The sequence below is a fragment of the Canis lupus genome, chromosome 19 (assembly GCF_048164855.1).
Source record: "Canis lupus baileyi chromosome 19, mCanLup2.hap1, whole genome shotgun sequence".
Classification (NCBI taxonomy): Eukaryota; Metazoa; Chordata; class Mammalia; order Carnivora; family Canidae; genus Canis; species Canis lupus.
Window position 1 is genome coordinate 1,142,401 of NC_132856.1, and position 25,130 is coordinate 1,167,530.

Below are 25,130 nucleotides of genomic sequence, written 5' to 3' on the forward strand. Positions count from 1 at the left end.
ACCGCGTCCTTGCTGGGAGCCATTGTTGTGGGGGTGGATTGTGTGGGGGCAGGGGTATGATGGTGGTGGATTATGGGGGATGGTGTAGGGGGGATGGTGTTGGGGTATAGTGGGTGGGGATTTTGTGGGGCTGTGTGGGTTTGAGGGGGATGGTGTAGGTGGGATGCCATGGGGAATGATGATGTAGGCAGATGGAGTGGGAGTGGGGAATGAGGGGGATGTCGTGGTGGGCCTGCTGACACAGGGCATCCCCTTCCTCTAAGATGCACAAGGAGACGTCTACACTTAAAGGAGACTCCAGTCTGGGGTTTGCTGTGACATCTGCCCCTGGGGCATGGTGTGGTCAGTGCAGGACCCTGGCTGGACCGGGGGCATTATCTGGGGTTCATCATACTATGTGTGTTTTCAAATTGCAAATTGTCTCAAATTAAATGCATAGAATTTAGAAACCTGTAAAGCACCGAGAGTGGGTGTTACTCTGACCCGTCTGACCCTCATGGGATCGAAGTGTGTCCTGCTCCGCTGCGGCCATTCCGCCTGACACCCAGGTTCGGTTCCTGTCCCCCATGCCATCCACCCATCCCCTGCTTCTCAGGGGGTCGTCCCTCTCCCCTTTGGGGTTCAGCTCCCATGGCAAGCCCTGGAGACCCCATCCTAGTGGCCTCCTCATGTCTGAGGCCCCGGGGGTGGGGGCACAGAGGTAATCCCCAACACCCTACCATGGAGCGGTGTGTTGTTGGTTGCTGTTCTGCCCCCCGACTCGGAAGCCCCGTTTTCCCTACCCAGAATCCCCCGGTACTCTCCTGGGTCTTGATCCCCCCTGGCCCCTCAACCTCACCCTATCCCGTAGTAGTCCCAAAGTATGATGTGACTGCTGAACGTCCTGTTGACGTCCAGGTCCACCTGCGTGATGTCCCTGGAGGAGACCAGTGCCTCCTCCTTCATTTCCTGTGGGAAAAACGGGGAGGAGGAGCTGGCTTCAGGGACACAGACCCCGACCTGTCACCAGGTGCTCTCCTGGGCAGGGAGCCCTGGGGCCACCATGGGAGTGTGTCCTGCCGAAACCTCCTTCCTTCCCCTGGGAGGCTGGGGACGGCGGGAATGCCCACCGTGCCTGTGGAACTGTGTGAGGGCCTGTGCCCAGCTGTAGTGGGCGGGGAAGTGACTGAGGTTCAGCCTGGGTGGGAGGGGACAGGAGGCCAGTCCAGGTGGGGAGGGGTCATGGGGGTGTTGTGCCCAAGATGTCGAATCTGAGAAACCACTAAGGAGCCAACACTGATGCAAACACCCAAGGGTTGTTTTACAAACTCGAGCATGTGTTCAAGTATAGGCCACACAGTGGAACAGGTATTTGGACCCCGAGGAAGGTGATAGCTTAGTTTTAAGGGCTGGTCTCGGGGATGTCCAGAAGAGCTGGAGCAATTCCTCAAGTTCTGTTTACATTTTGATATGGGGCCTTCAAGGGCATTGAGCTCTCCTCTCATTCTAATTGGGGTGTCCAGCCCTTTGCTTAGGCTCAGTTTTTATTCTGTTGTGGGGCTTTCTAAGAAATTAAGCTGTAAACTTATTTTTTTCCAGTAACTGAAGTAATGCAAATTTCAGCTTTCTTCACAGGGTCCTGGGATTGCTGGACGTGTGCTAATACTGAACTTAAAGTAGAATGGCCGTAATGTTCTCGGCCTCCAAGCATCCCGTCACTTCCTATCTAGCTCATGCCCCCCTCCCTGGAGCTCCTAAGAGAGAAATTGCAAATGACCTCAGCATGGCAGCCTGTTTTGTGGGACAGGCCCAGAGATTTGAGATCAGGAAGACCTGGGGCACAGGCATCCCGGCAGTGCAACAGGATTCCATGCTGCAGACTCTTATTCCCTAAGGCTATCTTGACAACTGACTTTGTACATAGAAAAGTTCTCCCTTGTCTTTAAAAGTGCAGGAGCGAGATAAAGCATTTTTCCTCTGCCCATCTGATTGCTCAGATTCCACTCAAACGTATTTCCTGTTAATAAGGATAATTTACTATCCATAATACTATGGTTAAAATATTCTGACACAAGTAATTCAAAGGGATGAGTGTTTCTCATCTTTTTCTTCACAGCTCAGTCACTCATCAGGAAATGCATCTTTATGGATTTGGAAATAATTGAGAGACATTAGTACCAATGTTTCTATTATTATGTGAAGGATTCTTCCCTGAGATTCTTCCCCTATTTCAACTGACACGAAACACTTTGAACTCTTTGGAAGTCAAAGGTCAAGGAAATAAATGTTATACATTGCTAATTTTAAATGCACTTGCAATATGGTGTCTATTGTACTAGAAGTATTTTTATCTGATTTTTGCTATTTATTATCCTTTACTGCTTTTCAGGTTGAGGAGGCATTATACGTGTTCAATTTTCAAATTAAATCCTATTTTTTAGAAAGAAAACAAAGATTTATAAGGAAATTGGGAAGATAGTACAGAGAATTCTCATGCACTTGCACTCAATTTCCCCAATAATCGATATCTTATATCAGTACGGTACAAATATTAGCTAATGAATCAATATTAAAATTTTCGCAATAACAAGAGACCATACTTTATTCAGATTTCCTTAGTTTTTGCTAAATCACCATCCCTCATACCACACTCCATTTGTCCTCATGTTTTCTTAGGCTCCTCTGGATTGTGACAGTCTCTCAGCCTTTCCTTGTTGTTGTTGAACTGGAACACGTTGAGAAGTAGAGTATTTTGTAAAATTTCCCTCAGTTGGGACATATCTGTTGTTTATCTCATGATTGAACTGTTTTTGTGGATTATATACAGAGATATACTGCCATTTTTATTATATCATATAAAGGATAGATACTATCAACATGATTTATCAGTCCTGGTATTGATCTGATCATCTTGCTGAGGTAGTGTTTGTCAGGTTTCTCCGTAGTAATATGATTCTTTATTATTATTATTATTATTATTATTATTATTATTATTATTATTATTTTAAGTTTTTCATAATATATTTTGTAGAAGAAGTTACTATGTGTATTTCACACCTAAGAGTGGGAAGCTATGCTCAGGAACTTGAGGGTGGAATGTCTGCACAAATTGTTTGAAAATCTTCTACATGGGAGATTTCTTTTCCCTCTGGGTTTGTTTGTTTCTTTTTGAAAGATGATCTTTATTCATTTCAGAGAGAGAGGAGTGAAAAACATGTGCTAGAGGGGCAGAGGGCGAGGGAGAAGCAGGTTCCCTGCTGAAGAGGGAGCCTTCCTTGGGACCTGGATCATGATCTGACCCTAAGGCAGAAGCTTAACTAACTGAGCCACACAGGTGCCACTCTTTCTTTCTTTCTTTCTTTCTTTCTTTCTTTCTTTCTTTCTTTCTTTCTTTCTTTCTTTCTTTCTTTCTTTTCTTTCTTTCTTTTCTTTCTTTCTTTCTTTCTTTCTTTCTTTCTTTCTTTCTTTCTTTCTTTCTTTCTTTCCTTTCTTTCTTTCTTTCTCTTTCTTCTTTCCTTAAAAATAAATTTACTTTTTATTGGTGTTCAATTTGCCAACATACAGAATAACACCCAGTAGTGCTCATCGCGTCAAGTGCCCCCCTCAGTGCCCGTCACACATTCACCCCCACCCCCGCCCTCCTCCCCTTATATCACCCTTAGTTCGTTTCCCAGAGTTAGGAGTCTTTATATTCTGTCTCCCTTTCTGATGTTTCCCACACATTTCTTCTCCCTTCCCCTATATTCCCTTTCACTATTACCTATATTCCCCAAGTGAATGAGAACATACAATATTTGTCTTTCTCTGATTCACTTACTTCACTCAGCATAATACCTTCCAGTTCCAACCATGTTGAAGGAAAAGGTGGTTATTTGTCGTTTCTAATGGCTGAGCAAGCCCACCTTTCCTCTGTCTTCATCTTGGGAGTCTCTCATGATATGAATGTTATTGTTTTAATAAGTGGCTGAGTTCCGAAATCTGCCTCTATGGTCCATAACCTTCCTTGTTTTTAATGCTTCCACTTGGTACTGCATCTCAGTTATAGCATTTTTAACGTTGGCCTGACTAGATTTAAATTCTTTTATTTACAGTAAGGGATTCTCTAGTTTTCTTCTGTGCTCTTTTTCCAGCCCAGATGCTATCTTTATAATCATTGTTCGAAACTGTAGTTAGACATCATATATTTGTATTGATGGACTTCCTGGTTGTGAGTATTACCTCATATTATTTTATGGAGGTGAATTTCTCCATCTCATTATTTTTTCCAGAAAGAAAGACGGAAGAAAAAGAAAACCAAGAAAAACAATAACAACTGCCCTCCCCAAAAAAACTACCAGATTATTTTTGTCTGGTTGTTAAAAGAGTCTAAATCCCAAAATAAGAAACACAATTAAAGTACCATGAAAATAAAAATAAGAAATATATAAGGTACATACATAAAAATTAAAATAAGGCAATTTATAAAAAATAATCAAAGAAAATAAATGAAAATAAAGCACAAAGTACAAAGGAAGCTAGACCCTACTTTCCAAGCAGAGCTGAAGCTCTGCAACCTCTGTGGTCTGACACCTTGGTGGCAGCGAGTGGTCTGTGCAGGGTCTGGGGATTGGCCATGGCGCTGATTGTCAGGTGCACATCTGCCTGTGAGATGTATCTGCGGGGTCTGAGGCGGTGTGGGCGTCAGCGTGTCTGGCCTCCAGCGGGTGGCGCTGTGCTCCTCCCAGAGACCCGGTCCAGATGGGCGGGATGTGGGTGGGGTCTCTGGGTCCTCTGGCTCTGGGGCTTAGCATACTGCCCCCCAGTTTGCAGGGGCCTCCACAGAAGATCCCTCAAGTCCCCGGGTCTCCGCCACTTCTCTCAGAATCCTGCGTTCACTCTACAGGCGTCCGAGCTTCTTTTGGTTTTCTTTTTTTATCTCAGACTGTCGTGCCCAAGATTGCGAATCCGAGAACCCTCCGAGAAGCCAACAGTGATGCAAACACACGAGGGTTTATTTACCACCTCGAGCTTGTGTCCAAGTGTACCCAACAAGCGGAGCATGGACTTGGACCCTGAGGTGGGTTTTAGCTTAGTTTTAAGGGCTGGTCTCGGGAACCTCCAGAAGGGCTGGAGCAATTCCTCAAGTTCTGTTTACATTTTGATATGGGGCCTTCAAGGGCATTGAGCTCTGTTTTCATTCTAATAGGGGCTTCTTGCCCTTGGCCTGGGCTCAGTTTTGATTCAATTGTGGGGCTTTCTAGGACATTAAGCTGTAAACAGCAAAGGTTCCACACCTGGAAGGGGGACGTCACACTGTCCCTATATGCTGAAGATGCAGAACTAGAAACAGGCAACCCCAGAGCCTCCACATAAACCTGTTAGAACTAGGAGTGAGTTCAGTAAAGTCATGGGACACAAACTGACCCTACAGAGCAGAGTAGCCTTTTGTGTACCGACAATGAGCACTCAGGAAGGAAATGACGGATGTGACTCCCTTCTCAGGAGCATCAAGGAGAATAAATAATGAGACTGAACCAAAGGAGCACAAGACTTGTGCACTGAGCCATACCAGGCTCTGGGAGGCCGTCCTGGGCTCGTGGGGTGGGAGCCTCATCTTGTGAAAATGTCCACAGTTCCTGAAGCCACCCTCAGTTTCAATGTCATTCCTATCAAAATCATGGTGGCAGACCTTAGAAATAGGAAAAAAAAAAAACCCATAACATCCATCTTCCTCAACAAATAACCCCTGACAACAAACCAGTATTAGAGAAGCAGGACAGAGTGAGACGCAGCACTTTCCTATTTCCCCTGTTATGCCCCCACCCCTCCAGCGACCCTCAGTTCATTTCATATCATTAAGAGTCTGTATTTCCTGCATCTGTTTTGATCTTATTTGTTTCTCCTTCCCTTCACTGATGTTCATCTGCTTTGCTTCTTTAATTCTACCTATGAATGACACACACGGTCATTCTCTTTCCCGAGTGACTTACTTCACTTAACATTTTCCCTTTAGTTCTATCCACAACATTGCAAATGGCAAGATTTCCTTCTCTTTGATAGCTGAGTACCATTCCTCTCTCTATGACCATCATCTACCTCCCATCCTCTTTATCCATCATCTGCCACAGGGCACCGAGTCTCCTCCCACAGTGTGGCTACTGTAGACCCAGCTGCAGTGGACATTGGGGTGCAGGTGTCCCAAGTCTCACTGCATCTGTATCTTCGGAGTGATCTCCAGGCCGTTCACCTGCTGGTCACAGGGCGGCTCTATTTGTAACTTCCTGAGGGGCCTCCACATTGTTTCCAGGGCAGCTCCACGAACCCACGGTCCCGCCCACAGTGGAAGAGGGTTGAGCGAGTTTTGCAGGACGTGGTAAAAGTCTGGTCCACATTTCATTTTGCAACCCGTGGGCTCCAATTCCTTGTCCTTAAGTATTTCTGGGGAAGCAGGGTGTTGGGCTCCTTTTCAGTGAGATGTTTCCGAAACTAACAGGCCCCAGCTGGAGCCTGAAAGGAGGCAGGTGGGGCCCATGTAGCACCCGCTGCCTCCTGCACTGCCTCCTGAACAGCCTCCTGCATCGCCTGAGTGTCCCACAGGGTGCGCCTGAGCCAGGCCCCTCCCATGGGGCAGGCATGTGCAGTAGGCCTCCTCTGCCTGCACTAACAGGAGCCAGCCTGTGCTGGGGAGGCCTGAGGGGGACGTGGGGACGCATCTACGCTGATGAGCTGCAGCCTCCACAGGACCCTCAGGAAGTCTTCAGGGGGAAATTGGGTCTCGTTCATGCTGACAGGAGCCCCAGTCTCCTCAGGACCCGCGGTGAGGCTTTAGGAAGATGTGGGCCCGCATCCACCCTGACAGGAGCCCCTGGGCTGCCTCAGGACCAGCGGGGAGTCTTCAAGAAGATGTGGGTCCACGTCCACACTGACAGGAGCCCTGAGCCACCTCAGGACCCACGGGGAGGTTTCAGAAAATTGTGGGCCCGCATCCACGCTGACAGGAGCCCCTCAGCAGCCTCAAGACCCACGGGGAGGCTTCAGGAAGATATGGGCCCGCATCCACGCTGACAGGAGCCCCTGAGCCACCTCGGGACCTGCGGGGAGGCTTCAGGAAGATGTGGTGCGACATCCACTCTGGCAGGAGCTCCCAGGCCCCTCAGGACATAAGTTGAGGCTTCTGGAAGCTGGGGGCTGCATTCATGGTTACAGGAGCCCTGGCCTCCTCAGAACCCTTGGTGACACTTCAGGAGGACTTGGGGCCACATCGACACAACAGGACGGTGACTTCCTCAGGACCCCCGGTGTAGACTTGGGGAAATATGGGGATGCGTCCATGGGGACAGAAGACCCCAGCCTTGTCAGGGCCTGTGTTGAGGCCTAAGAAAAATGTGGGTGCTGCATCTACACTGACAGGATTCTCCAGCCTTCTCAGAGCCCACTGTGAAGGTTTGGGAAGATTATGTGCCACATCCATGCTGACAGGAGCCCCGAGCCTCCTCAGGTCTTATGGTGAGGCTTGAGGAAAATGTGGGGCCACGTCAACCCTGACAGGAACCCCATCCTCCTCAGGATCAGCACTTTGGCTTCAGGACATATGGGGCTGCGTCTATGCTGACAGGAGCCCACAGCCCCCTCAGGACCCGCGGTGAGTTTTCTAGGGGACGTGGGGCCATGTCCAGGCTGACAGGAGCCCCCGGCGTCCTGAGGACCTGCTGTGAGACTTCCAGAGGATGTGAGACATAGTCCACAGTGACAGGAGACCCGGCGTCCTCAGGACCTGCTGACTATGACTCAGGAACACGTTGGGCCATGTCCACACTCACAGGAGCCCGGCTCGCTTGGACCCCCTGGAGGACTTTGGAGGAGCCATTGGGGGCCACGTCTACATCAGAAGGGACTCCTCAGAACCACAGTGTAAGTGAAAGGATAGAATGAGTGGTAGGGTTAGGGGAGGGGAGGCAGTTGGTGGTTAGCCTTAGGTTATATGTTAGGTGTTAGTGATTATGCTTATGGTTACAGATTAGAAGTTAGCTGAGGCATAAGGGTAATGGTCAGTATTTAACAGTTAGGATGGGGGTTAGGGTAAGGGACAGGATTTACTGTTAGGGTTAGGGTTTAGGCTCTAGGGTTTAGGGCAGGAGGTTAGGAGTTGGGGTTAGGGTGATGGTTAGAGTTAGGGTTGAGCTTAGGTTTGCAGTTAGGGTTAGGGGTTAGGGAGTGAGTTAGGGTCAGGGTTTAGTGTGAGGGGTTAGGGTTATAGTTAGGGCTAGGTTTAGAATTAGGGCGAGGGTTAGGGTTGGGATAGGGGTTAGGACTAGGGTTAGGGTTATTGCTTGGTTAGGGTTAGGGACAGGTCCGGGTCAGGGTCAGGGTACGGTTTTGGAACAGGGTAAGAGATACGTTTTGGGAGTGGGCTAGGGGTTAGTTTTAGGGTATGGGTTAGGGTAAAGTTTGGGGTATGAGATAGGATTAGTATTAGAGGGTTGTGGTTAGGGTACAGGTTAAGGTCAGGAATAGGATTTGAGTACATTAAGTTAAGTTTAGGTTTAGAGGTTAGGGTTAGATTTAAGGTAGGGGTCAGGGTTAAGGGTTTAGAATAGGTTTAGGAGTTAGGTTGAGGTTTGGCAGGTAGGTTCAGTGAATGTGTTTTGGTCTTGGGGTTTGTGTTTGGTTTCGATTAGTGATGGGTCTTATTTAAGGGTTAGGTTAACATTAGGATTAAGTGTAGGGTTAGGGTTATGTCTGTGAATGGTTAGAGTTTGGGTCTTGACATGTGCCTGCACTGGGACTCCTAGTATCTTGGGCAGTTTAGTTTTATGCACTCTATTTAGGTTTTCGGTTCAAAGATAGCTTGACTCCACCAAGTCAGTGGCCTCCCCAGAGAATCAAAATCCAGGCTTCTGCTGGGGTCTGAAAAGACATGGCAGGCTTCTCCGGAATTGAGCTAAGGAGGGGATTTGTGGCTCTAAAGACTTTATTTGGATTTTTCAGTTGCCTTTCTGATTTTATCTCTAGTGCATACATGTTTCATCAATACTACCTATTATTATTTTAGTTTTACTTGAATTCCTGTTTGTATACACAGAATGATATAGTTTCAGGTTTACCACATAGTGATTCAACCCTTGGATACAACGCCTGGTACTGGCCACAGGTGCCCTCCACTATCCCCATCCCCTGATTCCCCATCCCCATCACCTTCCTCTGGTATTTATTAGTTTATTCTCTGTGGTTAAGAGTGTGTTTTTTTGTTTGCTTCTCTCATCCCCCCTCTGCCCCTTTGCCAGTTTGTCTGGTTTCTTAAAATTTACATGTGAATGCAATTGTATGGTATTTGGTATCTTTCTCTGACTGACTGAGTTCATTAAGCATAAGTCCTTTCCACTTCTCCCACTTCATTGTAAATGGCTTCATTTCATCCCTTCTGATGACCCAGTGATGTCGCAGTGGGTATATTTGTCACATCGTCTCTGCCTATTCATCTGTCGATGGACATCTGGGCTGTATCCACAGTTTGGCTGTTGTTGATAACGCTGCTACAAACAATGGGCTGTTTGTCCCACTTGGAATCTACTAAACGACTTTTGTATCCTCGGGGTAAATACATAGCTCTGCAATTTTGGAATCGTAGGGTAGCTCTATTTTTAACTTCTTTTTTAAAATTTTTTTTATGATAGTCACACAGAGAGAGGCAGAGACACAGGCAGAGGGAGAAGCAGGCTCCGTGCACTGTTAGTCCGACATGGGATTCGATCCTGGGTCTCCAGGATCGTGACATGGGCCAAAGGCAGGTGCCAAACCCCTGTACCACCCAGGGATCCCCTATTTTTAACTTCTCGAGGACCCCCCACAGTGTTTTCCACAGTGGCTGCACCTGTTCGCATGCCCACCAGGAGTGTAAGGGGGCTTCCTCTTCTCTATAGCCTCAACAACACCTGTTGTTTCTTCTGTTGTTAATTTTAGCCATTCTGATGGCTTTCAGGTGACATCTTATTGTGGTTTTCATTTCCATTTCCCTGATGATGGGTGACACTGAGTGTCTTTCGATGTCTGGTGGCCATCTGGATGTCTTGTCAGAGACAAAGTCCATTCATTTCTTCTGCCCATCTGCAGTTGGATAATTTGTGTTTAGGATGCTGAGATATATATTTGCTTTACGTATTTTGCATACTAACTGTTTATTGGATGTGTTGTTTACAAATATCTCCTTTCATTTTGTATGTTGCCTTTTAGCGTTGGTTGTTTGTTTCACTTTGCAGAAGCTTTTGAATTTGACGAAGTCCCAATAGTATTTTTGCTTTTGTTTCCCTCAACTCAGAGGCATATCTAGAAAGAAGATCCAATGGCCAATGTCAAAGACGTTGTTGCCTATCTTTTCTTCTTTGTATGGTTTCAGGCCTCACATTTAGGTCTTTCATGCACTTTGAATTTATTTTTTATATATATTGTGTAAGAAAGTGGTCCAGTTTCATTCTTCTGCATGTGGCTGCCTGTTTTTCCCAACACCATTTGTTCTTATCCTGGGGTCAGGGTTAGGGTTTGTTGAAGAGACTGTCTTTGTGCCATTGGATGTTCCTGGCTGCCTTGTTGTCGATTAATGGATCATAGAGTTACAGGTTTGTATCTTGCTTCGGCATTCCATTCTATTCTATTGATCTAAGCATCTCTTGTTGGGAGATTCTTGATTCCTGATTCAATTTCGTTGCTGGTTATCTGTCTGTTCAAGTTACTTACTTCTTCCTTTTTCATTTTTGCTATGTTATATATTTCCAGGAATTGATCTATTTCTTACAGGTTCTAGGTTGCTGGCATATAATTTTTCATAATGTTCTCTTATAAACGTTTGTATTTCTCCAGTTTTGGTTGTTATTTCTCTTATCTCATTTGTGATTTTATTTGGGTCCTTTCTCATCTTTTTTTTTTTAAGATTTCTTTTTTTTTATTTATGGTAGTCACAGAGAGAGAGAGAGAGAGAGAGAGAGAGGGGCAGAGACACAGGCAGAGGGAGAAGCAGGCTCCATGCACCGGGAGCCCGACGTGGGATTCAATCCCGGGTCTCCAGGATCGCGCCCTGGGCCAAAGGCAGGCGCCAAACTACTGCGCCTCCCAGGGATCCCCTTTCTCATCTTTTTATCTTTTTTCTTTTTTTAAAGATTTTATTTATGTATTCATGCGAGACACAGAGAGGCAGGGGTATAGGCAGGGGTAAAATGAGGCTCCATGCAGGGAGCCTGATATGGGACATGATTCCCCAGGACCCCGGGATCATGACCTGAGCCAAAGCAGATGCTCAACCACTGAGGCACCCAGGTGCCTTGCTGATTGAATTCCTCTGCTTGTAATGGGTCTACTCATATTTTCTATTTCTTCCTGTTTCAGTTTTGCTCGTTTGCACATTTCTAGGGATCTTTCCAATTCTTCCTGGTCTCCCAGTTTGTTTGCGTATAATCTTTCATAGTATCCCTTATAATTGTCTTATTTTCTGGTGTTGATTGTGATCACTCTTCTCTCTTTTGAGATTTTATTTATTTAGTTCTTTTCTGTTTTCTTGTTGATAAGGCTGGTTAGGGCTTAATCCATTTTCTTAGTTATTTTGAAGAACCAGTTCTTAGTTTCATTATTCCATTCTACTGTTTTGTTGTTTCTGTATTGTTTATTTCTGCTCTCATCTTTATTTTTCCCTTCTTCTGTAGGCTTTAGGCTTTGTTTCCTATTCCTTTTCCAGCTCCTTTAGGTGTAGTGTTGGGTTGTGTATTGGAGTCTTCTTGTTTCTTGAGGTAGGTCTGTATTGCTATCTACTTCCCTCTAAGGACTGTCTTTGCTACATCCTAGAGGTTTGAAGAAACATGTTTTCATTTTCATTTGTTTTAAATTTCCTCTTTAATTTCCTGGTTGCTTTATTCCTTTTCTAGTAGGATGATCATAATCTCCATGAATTTTTGGATTGTCCAAATTTTTTCTTACTGTCGACTTCGAGTTTCATAGCCTCATGGTCCGAAAATGTACTGGTGTGATACCATCCTTCTTGTACCTGTTGAGGGCTGATTTGTGGTCCATGATAATCTATTCTGGAGAGTTTCCCATGTGCACTTGAAAGGAATGTGTATTCTGCTTTCGGAAGAAATGTTCAGACTATATCTGTTGAGTCCCTGTGGTCCAGTGTGTCAAGGCTATTGTTCCCCTGTTGATTATCTGCATAGACGTTCGGTCCATTGCCATAAGTGGGTGTTAAAATCCCCTGTCATTGTATTATTATCAGTGAGTTCCTGTATGTTTGTTGTTAATTGGTTTCTATATTTCGGTACTCCCATGTTGGCAGCATAAATATGTAGTTGTTTGATCTTTTTTAAAAAATAAATTTATTTTTTATTTGTGTTCAATTGACCAACATACAAAATAACACACAGTGCTCATCCTGTCAAGTGCCCCCTCAGTGCCCGTCACCCATTCACCCCCACCCCCCTCTCTCCTCCCCTTCCAGCAACCCTAGTTCTTTTCCCAGAGTTAGGAGTCTTTATGATCTCTCTCCTTTTCTGATATTTCCCAAACGTTTCTTCTCCATTCCCTTATATTCCCTTTCAGTATTATTTATATTCTCCAAAGGAATGAGAACATACACTGTTTGTCCTTCACCGACTGACTTACTTCACTCAGCATAATACCCTCCAGTTCCATTCACGTTGAAGCAAATGTTGGGTATTTGTCGTTTCTAATGTCTCAGTAATATTCCATTGTATACATAAGTCACATCTTCTTTATCCATTCATTTTTTGACGGACACCGAGGCTCCTGCCACAGTTGGCTATTGTGGACATTCTGCTATAAACATCGGGGTGCAGGTGTCCCGGCGTTTCATTGCATCTGAATCTTTGGGGTAAATCCCCAACAGTGCAATTGCTGAGTCGTCAGGCAGGTCTATTTTTAACTCTTTGAGGAATCTCCACACAGTTTTCCAGAGTTACTGCACCAGTTCACATTCCCACCAGCAGTGTAAGAGTCTTCCCTTTTCTCCGCATCCTCTCCAACATTTGTGGTTTCCTGCCTTGTTAATTTTCCCCATTCTCACCGGTGTGAGGTGGTATCTCATTGTGGTTTTGATTTGTATATCCCTAAGGGCAAGTGATGCAGACCATGTTTTCATGTGCATGTTGGCCATGTCAATGTCTTCCTCTGTGAGATTTCTCTTCATGTCTTTTGCCCATTTCGTGATTGGATTGTTTGTCTCTTTGGTGTTGATTTTAAGAATTTCTTTATAGATCTTGGAAACTAGCCCTTTATCTAAAACGTCTTTTGCATATATCTTCTCCCATGCTGTAGGTTGTCTTTTAGTTTTGTTGACTGTATCCTTTGCTGTGCAAAAGCTTCTTATCTTGATGTAGTCACAATAGTTCATTTTTGCTTTTGTTTCTTTTGCCGTCATGGATGTACCTTGCAAGAAGTTGCTGTGGCCAAGTTTAAAACGGGTGTTGCCTGTGTTCTCCTTTATGATTTTGATGGACTCTTGTCTCACATTTAGATCTTTCATCCATTTTGAGTTTATCTTTGTTTATGGTGAAAGAGAGTGGTCTAGTTTCATTCTTCTGAAGGTGGATGTCCAATTTTCCAGCACCATCTATTGAAGAGACTGTCTTTCTTCCAATGGATAGTCTTTCCTCCTTTATTGAATATTTCTTGACCATAAAGTTCAAGGTCCACTTCTGGGATCTCTATTCTGTTCCATTGATCTATGTGTCTGTTTTTGTGCCAGTACCACACTGTCTTGATGACCACAGCTTTGTAGTACAACCTGAAATCTGGCATGTGATGCCCCCAGATATGGTTTTCTTTTTAAAAATTCCCCTGGATTGGGATCCCTGGGTGGCGCAGCAGTTTGGCGCCTGCCTTTGTCCCAGGGCGCGATCCTGGAGACCCGGTTTCAAGTCCCACATAGGGCTTCCGGTGCATGGAGACTGCTTCTCTCTTTGCCTGTGTCTTTGCTTCTCTCTCCGTGTGTGACTATCATAAATAAATAAAAATTAAAAATAAAATAAAATAAACTTCCCCTGGCTTTTCGGGGTCTTTTCTGATTCCACACAAATCTTAAAATAATTTGTTCTAACTCTCTGAAGAAAGTCCATGGTACTTTGATAGGGATTGCATTAAACGTGTACATTGCCTGGGTAACATTGACATTTTCACAATATTAATTCTGCCAATCCATGAGCATGTAATATTTTCCATCTCTTGTGTCTTCCTCAATTTCTTTCAGAAGTTTTCTATAGTTTTTAGGTATAGATCATTTATCTCCTTGGTTAGGTTAAATCCTAGGTATCTTATGCTTTTGGGTGCAATTGTAAATGAAATTGACTCCTTAATTTCTCTTTCTTCAGTCTCATTGTTAGTATATAGAAATGCCATTGATTCTGGGCATTGATTTTGTATCCTGCCATGCTACCAAATTGCTGTATGAGTTATAGCAATCTTCACGGGGAGGGTTTTGGGTTTTCTAGGTAGAGTATCATGTCATTGTCGAAGAGGGAGAGTTTGACTTCTTCTTTGCCAATTTGAATGCCTTTAATGTCTTTTTGTTGTCTGATTGCTGAGGCTAGGACTTCCAATACTATGTTGAATAGCACTGGTGAGAGTGGACATCCCTGTCTTGTTCCTGATCTTAGGGGAAAGGCTCCCAGTGCTGCCCAATTGAGAATGATATTTGCTGTGGGCTTTTCCTACATGGCTTTTAAGATGTCGAGGATTGTTCCCTCTATCCCTACCCTCTGAAGTGTTTTGATCAGCAATGGATGCTCTATTTTGTCAAATGCTTTCTCTGCATCTAATGAGAGGATCATATGGTTCTTGGTTTTTCTCTTGCTGATATGATGAATCACATTGATTGTTTTACGAGTGTTATTCCAGCCTTGTGTCCCGGGGATAAATCCTACTTGGTCATGGTGAATAATATTCTTAATGTATTGTTGGATCCTATTGGCTTTATCTTGTTGAGAATTTTTGCATCCATGTTCATCAGGGATATTGGTCTGTATTCTCCTTTTTGGTGGAGTCTTTGTCTGGTTTTGGAATTAAGGTGATGCTGGCTTCATAGAACGAATTTGGAAGTACTCCATCTCTTTCTATCTTTCCAAACAGCTTTTTGGAAATACTCCATCTCTTTCTATATTTCCAAACAGCTTTAGTAGGTATGGTTTCTTCTTTAAACGTTTGATAGATTTCCCCTGGGAAGCCATCTGGCCCTGGCCTTTTGTGACTTGGGAGTTTTTTGATGACTGCTTCAATTTCCTCCCTGGGTATTGGCCTGTTTAGGTTTTCTATTTCTTCTTGTTCCAGTTTTGGTAGTTTGTGGCTTTCCAGGAATGCCTCCATTTCTTCTAGATTGCCTAATTTATTTCCATATAGCTGTTCATAATATGTTTTTAAAATCGTTTGGATTTCCTTGGTGTTGGTAGTGATCTCTCCTTTCTCATTCATTATTTTATTTTATTTTTTTTCATTCATGATTTTATTAATTTGAGTTTTCTCTCTCTTTTAATAAGACAGGCTAATGGTTTATGTATGTTATTCTTTCAAAGAACCAACTCCTGGTTTTGTTTATCTATTCCACATTTCTTGTGGTCTCAATTTCCTTGAGGTCTGCTCAAATTTTAATTAAATCTCTTATTCTCTTGAGCGTAGGATCTAGCTGCTGTTTTTTTCTCTAGCTCCTTTATGAGTAAGGTTAGCTTTTGTATTTGAGTTCTTTCCAGTTTTTGAATGGATGCTTGTATTGTGATGTATTTCCCCCATAGGACTGCTTTTGCTGCATGCAAAAGATTTTGAACGTTTGTATCTTCATTCCAATTAGTTTCCATGAATCTTTTTAATTCTTCCTCAATTTCCTGGTTGACCCTTTCATCTTTTAGCAGGATGGTCCTTAACCTCCATGTGTTTGAAGTCCTTCCAAACTTCTTGTTGTGATTTAGTTCTACTTTCAAGGCATTATGGTCTGAGAATATGCAGGGGACGATCTGAATCTTTTGGTATCGGTTCAGACCCTATTTGTGACCCAGTATGTGGTCTATTCTGGAGAAAGTTCCATGTGCACTTGAGAAGAATGTTTATTCAGTTCAGTTTAGATATAAAGTTCTGTAGATATCTGTGAAATCTATCTGCTCCAGGGTATCATTTAAAGCTCTTGTTTCTTTGGAGATGTTGTGCTTAGAAGACCTATCGAGGGTAGAAAGACCTAGATTGATGTCACCAGTATTTCTTCACTTTCGTTATTAATTGGTTTAAATATTTGTTAGCTCCGATATTCGGGGAGTATATATTGAGGATTGTTAAGTCCTCTTGTTGGATAGATCCTTTAAGTATGATTTAGTGTCCATCTTCATCTCTCACTATAGTCTTCGGGGTAAATTTTAGTTTTTCTGATATAAGGATGGCTACCCCTGCTTTCTTTTGAGGACCATTTGAATGGTAAATGGTTCTCCAACCCATTATTTTCAGATTGTAGGTGTCCTTCTGTCTAATATGAGTCTCTTGAGGGAGGAAATAGTTGGGTCCTGCTTTTTTATCCAGTCTGAAACCCTGCGCCTTTGAGGGGGTTATTAAGGCCGTTCACGTTCAGAGTTACTATCAACAGATATGAGTTTAGTGTCATCATGATATCTATTCAGTCCTTGTTTTGTGGATTGTTCCACTGAACTTCTTTTTAAAAGGAAATTTTAAGAGTCCCCCTTAAAATTTCTTGCAGAGCTGGTTTGGAGTTCACATATTCTTTCAGTTCCTGCCTGTTGGAAGCTCTTTATCTCTCCTTCCATTTTGAATGAGAGCCTTGCTGGATAAAGTATTCTTGGTTGCATGTTCTTCTCATGGAGGACCCTGAATATATCCGGCCAGCCCTTTCTGGCCTGCCAGGTTGCTGTGGAGACGTCTGCTGTTACCCTAATGCTCCTCCCCATAAAGGTCAGGATTTTCTTGTCTCTTGCTGCTTTAAGGATTTTCTCTTTATCTTTGGAATTTGCAAGCTTCACTATTAAATGTCGAGGTGTTGGACGGTTTTTATTGATTTTAGGGGGGGATCTCTCTATTTCCTGGATCTGAATGCCTGTTTCCCTTCCCAGATTAGGGAAGTTTTCAGCTAGAATTTGTTCAAATACATATTCTGGCCCTCTATCCCTTTTTGCGCCATCGGGAACCGCATTTACACATAGGTTTTTCTTCCTGAGACTGTCGTTTATTTCCTTTAATCTGTCTTCCTGGTCTTTTAATTGTCTGTCTCTTTTTTCCTCAGTTTCCCTCTTTGCCATCAACTCATCTTCTATGTCACTCACTCGTTCTTCCACCTCGTTAACCCTCATCTTTAGGACTTCTAGTTTCGATTGCATCTCATTCAATTGACTTTTAAATTTCGGCCTGATTGGATCTAAATTCTGCAGTCATGAAGTCTCTTGAGTCCTTTATGTTTTTTTCTAGAGCCACCAGTAGCTGTATAATAGTGCTTCTGAATTCATTTTCTGACATTGAATTGTAATCCTGATTTGTAACTCTGTTGGAGAGAGGACTGTTTCTGTCTTTTGGGGTGAGCTTTTCTTTGTAGTCATTGTGCTCAAAGCAGAGTGGCCAGAAACAAGTGTATTGGGAATAAGAGAAAAAGAGAGGATAGAAAAAAGGAAAGAGAAGAGAAAAAGAAAAAAGGAAAAAGGACTAAAAAAAGCAAAAAAGAGAATAAAAGGAGAAAGAAAAAGAAAGAAAGGGGGAGAAAAAGGGTGGGGGAAGCAATCAGAAATAAATAAAACATGGGGGAGTATCTTCTGATTCTGTATACTTTAAGTCCCTTGACTTCCCCTGGAACTTGTCCGCCTAGATGGTCTTCTGGGGGAGGGGTCTGTTGTGCTGATCTTCAGGTGTTAGCCTTTGGGGGAGCTCCTCTCCCCCTGCCAGGTGATGCCCTCAATGGGGGTAGTTTACCCCATGAAGCCCAAGGAGAAACAACCCCAGTGGCAGTGGCCAGGTCTGAAAACCGGTATTCAGCCCCCACAGTAACTCCAGAACAGTCCATCTGCAGGGCCTGGAGGCTCCAGGGTGAGGCTGCTGATCTGCTGAGCTCTTGGCAGGAGCGTCATTGCTGTCCTGGGCCCTCCGGGCCTCTGTCTGTCCTGGGGGAGGCCGAATCCTGGGCTGTGTCATGGCGCCCTGTGCTCCGGGGCCTGTGCTGTTGGATTCTCACTCCCAGCCGTGCAGCCACCTCTCCACGGAGCCGCCGCCCTAGCCCCTCTGAGCTGCTGTAGGAGCTGCGCAGCCCCCTCCACATGGAGACTCTTCCTCTGCCCTAGGTGCCGCCACCTAGCTGCTCCCAGGAACCCGCAGCCCCCTCCACACACAGCCACCACCTGAGCCCCTCAGAGCTGCTCCTGGGTCAATGCATGTGCCCTGCAGCCCTTAGGGAGCTCGGTTCACTCTCTTGGGAGTGCAGGTGTCTGTTAGTTTCCCATGGACCCCGAGGGTATCCACACCCTCCTGGGGTCCTGCTCTGAATCCCTGCGGGCACCATTCCACCCTGGAAGATTGGTGCAGCTCCTGCATCTCTGGGACAGAGCTCTCCTGACCGGGGGGCACTCGCCCTGGCCTTAGCCCGGCTCCTCGGGGGCCTCTCCCCCTTGGATGCCTTTTGTTTCTTTACTCCTTTTTTGGTCTTCCTACCTTGATAGAAGCACGAACTTTTCTCTCTGTAGCATTCCAGCTGATATATGTTTAAATCTCAGGTCGAATTCCTAGATTTTCAGGATGATTTGAAGGTTATCTAGGTAATTTGGTGGGGACAGGTGACTTGGGGACCCTTCTCTTCCGCCATCTTGCCCTTCTTCCTGTATGTTGCCTTTTAGGTTTGGTTGTTTCCTTCACTGTGCAGAAGCTTTTCAATTCGATGAAGTCCCAATAGCATTTTTGCTTTTGTTTCCCTCACCTCAGAGGCATATCTAGAAACAAGATCCAATGGCCTATGTCATAGATGTTGCTGCCTATCTTTTCTTCTTTGTATGGTTTCAGGTCTCACATTTAGGTCTTTCATCCATTTTGAATTTATTTTTAATATAGATGGTGTAAGAAAGTGGTCTAGTTTCATTCTTCTGCATGTGGCTGCCTGGTTTTCCCAACACAATTTGTTCTTATCCTGGGGTCAGGTTTAGGGTTTCTTGAAGAGACTGTCTTTGTGCCATTGGATATTCCTTCCTGCCTTGTTGTCCATTAATGGATCATAGATACAGGTTTGTATCTTGTTTTGGCTTTCCATTCTGTTCTATTGATCTAAGCATCTCCTGTTGGGAGATCCCTGATTGCTGATTCAATTTCTTTGCTGGTTATCGGTCTTTTCAAGTTTCTTATTTATTTATTTTTCATTTTTGCTATGTTATATATTTCCAGGAATTGATCTATTTCTTCCAGGTTCTAGGTTGCTGGCATATAATTTTTCATTATATTCTCTTATTATCGTTTGTATTTCTCTAGTGTTGGTTGTTATTTCTCTTTTCTCATTTGTGATTTTATTTCAGTAATTTCTCATCTTTTTATCTTTTCTCTTTTTAAAATATTTTATTTATGTATTCATGAGAGACTCAGAGAGGCAGAGGTATATGCAGAGGGAAAATGAGGCTCCATGCGGGGAGCCTGATGTGGGACTTGATTCCCCAGGACCCCGGGATCATGACCTGTGCCAAAGCAGATGCTCAACCACTGAGCCACCCAGGTGCCTTGCTGATTCAACTCCTCTGCTAGTTATGGGTCTGTTTATATTTTCTATTTTTTCCTATTTCAGTTTTGCTCATTTGCACATTTCTAGGGATTTGTCCATTTCTTCCAGGTCTCCCAGTTTGTTAGCGTATATTCTTTCATAGTATTCCCTTATAATTGTCTTATTTTTCTGGTGTTGATTGTGATCACTCTTCTCTCATTTGTGATTTTATTTATTTAGGTCTTTTCTCTTTTCTCATTCGTAAGGCTGGATAAGGCTTGATTCCATTTATTAATTATTTTGAAGAACCAGCTCTTAGTTTCGTTATTCCATTCTACTGTTTTTTTAATTTCTGTATTGTTTATTTCTGCTCTCATCTTTATTTTTCCCTCTTCTGTAGGCTTTAGGCTTTGTTTGCTATTCCTTTTCCAGCTCCTTTAGGTGTAGGGATAGGTTGTGTATTAGAGACTTTTTGTTTCTTGAGGTAGGCCTGTATTGCTATGTACTTCCCTCTTTGGACTGCCCTTTCTACATCCCAGTGGTTTGGAGAAACATGTTTTCATTTTCATTTGTTTTAAATTTCCTCTTTAATTTCCTGGTTGCTCCATTCATTGTCTAGTAGGATGTTCATAATCTCCACGTATTTTTGGATTGTCCAAATTTTTTCTTACCGTTGACTTCGAGTTTCATAGAGTCATGGTCCGAAAAGGTACAGGGTGTGATATCAACCTTCTTGTTCCTGTTGTACCTGTTGAGGGCTGATTTGTGGCCCATGATATGATCTGTTCTGGAGAATGTCCCATGTGCACTTGAAAGGAATGTGTATTCTGCTTTAGGAAGAAATGTCCAGACTATATCTGTTGAGTCCCTGTGGTCCAGTGTGTCAAGGCTATTTTTCCCCTGTTGATTTTCTGCATAGACAATCAGTCCATTTCCATAAGTGGGTGTTGAAATCCCCTGTCAGTGTATTATTATCAGTGTGTTCCTGTATGTTTGTTGTTAATTGGTTTCCATATTTAGGTACTGCCATGTTGGCAGCATAAATATTTAGTTGTTTGATCCTGATAGAGAGTCTTTTTAATTATGAAATAATGTCCTTCTTCATCTCTTCTTACAGTATTTATTCTTTCTTTTTTGAGATTTAAATATTTTATTTATTTATTTTTGAGAGATACAAAGAGAAGTAGAGGCAGAAACATAGGCAGAGGGAGAGACAGGCTCCCCAAAGGGATGCCAATATGGGACTCGATCCTGGGATCCCAGGATCACACCCTGAGCCGAAGGCAGATGCTCAAGCACTGAGCCACAAGGTGTCCCCCAGTGTTTGGTTTCAAATCTAGTTAGTCTGATATAAGTATGGGTTCTCCAGCTTTCTTTTCATAACCATTAGCGTGATAGATGGTTTTCCATCCCCTGACTTTCAATCTCCCGGTTTCTATAGGTCTAACGTGAGCATCTAGTAGGCAGCATACTGATGGATCTTGTTGTTTTAATAACGATTTTATATTTGAGAGCATGAGAGAGAGAGAGAGAGAGAGAGAGAGAGAGAGAGGCAGAAAATTAGGCAGAGAGAGAAGCATGCTCCCCACTACTAGCACACTATGGGACTCAATCCCAGACTCCAGGATCACACCCGGAGTCAAAGGCAGAGGCTCAACACCTGAGCCATCCAGGCATCCCAGATCCTGTTTTTTAAGGCACTCTGATACCCTCTATCTTTTGATTGGAGCATTTAGTCTATCAGCATTCAGAGTGATTATTGAAAGATATGAACTTACTACCTTTGTGTTACCGGTAGAGTTGGCGATTCCAGTGACGTTCTCTGGTCCTTTCTAGTCTTTGTTGCTTTTGGTCTCTTTTTTTCCCCCACTAGAAGAGTCCCTCTTAAAATTCCTTATTGGATTGGTTAAGTGGTCATGAACTCCTTTATATTTTGCCTGTCTGGGAAATCTTTATATCTCCTTCTATCCTGAATGACACCCTTGCTGAAGAAAGAATTTATAAAAATTAGATTCTTATAAAAAGAAATTTAAAAACATAAGATAAATTTTTGGTGTTATGATTGAAGAAAATGGCATTTAGGAGGAAAACCAGAAGCTGAAAGGGAGGAGGACAGATTTCACCCTCCGTAGCCTTCACAGGGACCTGGTGTCCTTTCCTAGGAGGGTCCCCCCTCCATAGGATGCTTCCTGCTCCTCTGCGCTCCTTGTTGGAACCCAGCAGGCACATCTCTGTACCTCTGACACCTCTGTCGTCGTGGTTTATAACATCTTCCATGTATCCTTTTGGGGACCACAGCGTCGTGTATGGAATCATCTGGCTGCTGTTTGACATTGGGGGGATTCTGATTTTTGTTGGTTTTGGGGTGTGTGTGTGTCTATCACATGCAGCTATCACATGCAGCTATCGGATCCTCTGGCTGGGTTACCCAAATGCCAAAATGGTGGGCATAACATCATTTCTGGTGCTGGAGCTGGGCAGCTACTGGGGTCTCCTACCGACCCTGTGCTGGCTCATGCAATGACTTTCCGCTGGAGTGTCTGCTGAGATGGAAGTTCCGGCTTGACTACATTCCTAGGTCCTGCAGTGGGTCCTGCCAAGCACCATGTGCTTCTCTTCTCCCTGATGTCTCTCCAGCAGGGAGCAGACCTCAGAGCCGCTCTGGGGGGTGCTCCTGAGGAGACGGGTGCACATGGAGGGGAGCCCTGGGGCTGCCTGTGTGTGGGATCGGGGTGGGGACGGGGGTGGGGTTCCTCAGACCCTGTGCTGCCTGGCCTTCAGGCTGAGTCCCATCCTCACCGAGCTCCTACTCACTCGGGCAAGGAGGGTGCCCTGCACACGGTGGTGTGAGAGATCCAGCACCGTAAGGTGTGCATGCTGAGTCCACCTGGTGCAGGTGGCCCAGGTGCATGAGCTGCAAGTGTGGGACCCAGGAAATTTAACAAAAATCTCCTACCCCTGAGCAAGCAGAGCAGGACTGATTCCATTTTGTGCTACACCCTCCAACTCCCCTATGACCCCCTCATCACCTGATTATGGCTTAAGGCACTGCCCCACCCTAGTCAGATTGCTGGACACACCCTAATCAGAAATCAGCTCATAACAGTGAACCCCGCTTTGTGCCCACCAAATCTGTGCGCCGATTCTGACCAAAGTAATAGACCAGCTCAAGTGGATACTATACAGTAGGGTGCAATTCAATCGGCCACCTGCATGTGAACTGACATGACTGTGCAAATTTCTGCATATCCCATGGTCCACTGGCCCGTATAAAGCTGATATGCCTCTTAGTCTCAGGGTCCAAGTCCCTGCTCCACTGTGTCGGGTGCACTTGGACACAAGCTCCAGTTTGTAAAGAAAGCCTTGGGAGTTTGCATCGGTGTTGGCTCCTCAGTGATTTCTCGGTTTCACAATCTTGGGCACAACACAAGGGACTACTGTCCTGACATCCCTTCTAGGGCCATGCTAACGGCCCTGCAGGCCCTCTCTGCCCCAGGCTCACAGGCAAGGGGATGTGGGGAGGGGAGGAAGTGCCCCATACCTGGCCAGCCACGACCTCCTGGACAGAGGGAGCACAGACATCCGGGTCGCTTTGCACAGACCCTGGTGACCTGAGGCTTCTTGGCTGTCACTCTGTCCCAGGCCCTCCTGCCCCCCACGTCTCCCACCCCATCCCCTGCTTCTCAGGGGGCCGTCCCTCTCCCCTTTGACATTCAGCTCCCATGGCAACCCCTGGAGGCCCCATCCTACTGGCCTCCTCATCCCCGAGGCACCGGGATTGTGGGCACTGGAGTCATCCCCAGCATCCTACCATGGAACAGTGTGTTGTTGGCTGCTATTGCTCCCCCCGGCCTCAGAAACCCGTTTTCCCTACCCAGAAGGCCCCGGTCCTCCCTCGGGGCCCCGAAGCCCCCTGGCCCAGCAGCCTCACCCGACCCCCTAGCCATCCCAAAATACGGTGTGGCTGCCGAATGTCCTGTTGCTGTCCAAGTCTACCTGGGTGATGTCCCTGGTGGAGACCAGGACCTCCTCCTTCATTTCCTGTGGGAAAACTGCGGAGGAGGAGCAGGCGTCAGGGACACAGACCCCCACCTGTCACGAGCTGCCATGCTGGCCAGGGAACACTGGGGCCACCATGGGAGTGTGTCCTGCCGAAACCTCCTTCCTTCCCCTGGGAGCGGCATGGTGAGAGTTCGCACCATGCCCGTAGGACCTGTGTGAGGGCCTGTGCCCAGCTGTTGTGGGCGAGGAGGTGACTGAGGGTCAGCCTGGGTGGGAGGGGATAAGGGTTCAGCCCAGGTGGGAGGGGACATGGGGATGTTGTGCCCAAGATTGCAAATCCGAGAAACCACTACGGAGCTGACACTGATGCAAACCCACAAGGGTTGATTTCCAAACTCTAGCCTGCGTCCAAGTACACCCGACACAGCGGAGCAGGGACTTGGACCACGAGGTGGGTTTTTGCTTAGTTTTAAGGGCTTGTATCGGGGACCTCCAGAAGGGCTGGAGTAATTCCTCAAGTTCTGTTTACATTTTGATATGGGGCCTTCAAGGGCATTGACCTCTGTTCCCATTATAATAGGCGCCTCCATCCCTTGGCGTGGGCTCAGTTCTTATTCTATTGTGGGGTTTCTAGGACATGAAGCTGTAAACTTTTGTTTTTTTCCTGTAACTGAAGTAATGTAAATTTCATCTCTTCTTCACAGGGGCCTGGGATGGCTGGACGTGTTCGAACGCTGAACTTAAAGCGGAAAGGCCTTCATTTTCTCAGCCTCCTTGCGTCCCATCCCATCCTATCTAGCTCCTTTCCCCTTCCCCGGACCTCCTGAGAGAGCAGTTGCAAATGACCTCAGCGTGGCAGCGTGTGTTGGACAGGACAAGGGATTTGGGATCAGGAAGACCTGGGTTGCGTGCAACCCGGCTGTGCAGCGGGATTCGATGCTGCAGACTCTTATTCCCTAAGGCTATCTTGAAAACTGACTTTTACATAGAAAAGCTGTCCTTTATGTTTAAAAGATGAGGAGCGAGTCAAAGCCTTTTTTCTCTGCCCATCTGATTGCTCAGATTCCAATCTGAGATGTATTTCCTGTTAATAAGGATAATTTACTATCCATAGTACTATGGTTAAAATATTCTGACACAAGTAATTCAGAGGGATGAGGGTTTCTCGTCTCTTTCTTTCCGGCTCAGTCACTCCTCAGGAAATGCATCTTTATGGATTTGGAAAGAACTGAGAGACATTATTACCAATGGTCCTATTATTATGTGAAGGATTCTTCCCTGAGAATCTTCCCCTATTTCAACTGACACTGAAACACTGAACTCTTTTGAAGACAAATGTCAAGGAAATAAATGTTATGCATTGCTAATTTTAATTGCACTTGCAATATGGTGTCTATTATACTAAAAGTATTTTTATCTGATTTTTGCTATTTATTATCCGTTCCTGCTTTTGAGGTTAGGGAGGCAT

General features: G+C 45.0%; 1 long non-coding RNA gene across 1 annotated transcript; it reads left to right on the plus strand.

The window, feature by feature from the left end:
* Positions 1-7,497: 7,497 nt before the first annotated feature.
* LOC140611244 (uncharacterized) lies at positions 7,498-25,035 on the plus strand. The gene is made up of 2 exons (XR_012012526.1): positions 7,498-7,869; positions 24,367-25,035. It is a non-coding gene; the product is annotated as an uncharacterized lncRNA (long non-coding RNA).
* Positions 25,036-25,130: the final 95 nt, after the last annotated feature.